We start from the raw sequence: 2,383 nt of genomic DNA, 5'->3' as shown, positions 1-2,383 counted from the left end.
ACAGAGTGAGAGTCCAACTCCAAAAAAAAAAAAAAAAAAAAAAAAGAAATCATCAAAATTTAAAACATTTTCTCTGTGAAAATAACAGACTGGGAGGAAAACATTTGCAAATCACATATTTGACAAAACAAGCAAACAAACAAAAAACTTGAAGTCAGACTACATTAAAAACTCTAAGCCTCAACATTAAGAAAAGTTAAAATTTAATTTAAAAATGTACAAAACAATTGGAACTGACATTTTACCAAATGGAATATATGGATGGCAAATAAACACACAAGAAAAAAAGGTTCAATATCATTAGTCATTAGAGAAATACAAATTAAAACCACAATGAAGTACTACTACATACATACTAGAATGATTAAAATAGCAAAAAGCCAATAATACTAAGCATTTGCAAAGTTGTGCAAAAACTGGAACACTAATGCGTTGCTGGTGAGAATGCAAGATGGTACAGTCACTCTGGAAAACAGTTTGGCAGTATTCTATAAAATTAAATATACCTATAATATATCCCAGCAGTCTCATTATTACATGTTTACTCAAGAGATATGAAAGCATGTATCCAAAGATTTGCATCTGACTGTTTATACATAATCATCTATAACTGGAAACAACCTAAGTGTTCTTTATTAGGTGACTGAATAAACATGCTGTGGTATATCCCTGCAATGGAATAATACTCATCAATGAAAGGGGCAATTTACTGATACAGACAATGTGTATGAATCTCCAAGGCAATGCTAACAGAAGGAATCCAATATCTAATGATTACATATAATATGATTTCATTACATGATATTCTCAGAAAGACAAAACTAGAGTGACAGAGAACTGTTCAGTGGATGTCACTGGTTAGAGGTGGGAAAAATGTGCATCTACGTAGGGATAGCATGAGAACTTTTTAGGGGTGATGGAACAGTTCTTTTATCCTGATCATAGTGGTGGTTATGAAAACCTGCCCATGTTTTAAAATGCATAGAACTTCACACACCTTCTAAAAAGTTGATTTTGATGTATGTTAATTTCTTTAAAATCCTCCAAGGAAGCACATAGTTGTACTGCAAAATCACTATTTCAATGCTGGACTTCTTTTGTACTTTTATTCTCATACGAATTTGAGTATTATTTCTTTAACAGTATTATTTCTTTAACTGTTCTTTATAAAAACAGCAATAATGGGTCAAGTCATTTACCAGAAATCTTTCAGTATTCCTTTAAAATTTGACATAACAGAATTTTTAAAAGCAGAACATTTTGACCAATAATTAAAATGTAATTTCTACCAGATTATACAAAATATTTAATGCAAAAGTAGTTATCAAACTTAATTAGCAGATTTACATGGGCACTAACTGAGATAGCTAAAAGCCCGGCTGAATTTAAGGAAAAAAACTGGGAAACAGTCAAGGGAGTAAAGAAAAATTTCCAAATAAATTGAAAATGGGATGAGTTTTGCTCCTACTTTTAAGGTTATCTATAGTCAACGTTGAAATAGAAATGGATATGCTTTCTAGATGAACAAGAGACAATAAATCATAAGTGAATGGACTTTTGTCAGATAGGATTCATGAATACATCTTGGCCTCCTCAGGCAATTAATTGGTTTTGCAATTTTGAAAAATCTGGTGGTCAGTTTCATTTAGTTTAAAAACAAGTCAACTGCTGGAATTTCGCTAGGAAAAGAGTAAGTATGGCAGAATCTACAGTGGCTTTTTCGCTAAAGTGACCCTTTCAAAAAGTTAGCCTAAATAATCTGACCAGTTTTATGTGTCATAATGGTATTGAATTAAGATGAAACTAATTGGTATAGGAATCAGAAAATTTAGATTTGAAGGCTGCTAATAGCAAACTAGATAACCGTGGGCAAATGGCTAAATCTCTTGGTCTTAGTTTACTCATCTGTAAAATTAAGTGTTTGGATTAGATATGTAGTTCTAATCTTTATTCTATTTCATATAGCGCACTCTCTCGCGCGTGCGCGCAGATTCTCTCTCTCTCTCTCTCTCTCTCTCTCTCTCTCTCTCTCTCTCTCTCTCTCTCTCTCTCTCTCTCTCTCTCTCTCTGTCTTATCATTGTAATAGAAGCCTTCGTAATTCTAATGCATTGGTCATTGGTCGGCATCTTCTTAGCCTACTTGTAGATCACCCTTCCCTGATCTTTAACAGCGCAGACCACGCTATTGTATTTGCAGTCTTTCATATTAGAAGACAAATAAATTACTAGGGTTTCCATCAGACCTGTATTTTCTGAGAATGATACAGATAACTCTCATAACCCAGGGAGAGTTTCCTTGTTTTGAGTTGGGAGTCTCATTCTGTCGCCCAGACTGGAGTGCAGGGCCGCTCCCGGCCACCGCAGCCTCCACCTGCTGGGCTCC

The sequence above is a fragment of the Carlito syrichta genome, unplaced genomic scaffold, assembly GCF_000164805.1.
Source record: "Carlito syrichta isolate Samal-C Ts95f unplaced genomic scaffold, Tarsius_syrichta-2.0.1 Scaffold315763, whole genome shotgun sequence".
NCBI classification, from domain to species: Eukaryota; Metazoa; Chordata; class Mammalia; order Primates; family Tarsiidae; genus Carlito; species Carlito syrichta.
The sequence above is the reverse complement of the archived record's forward strand: the minus strand, read 5'-3'. Positions refer to the sequence as shown.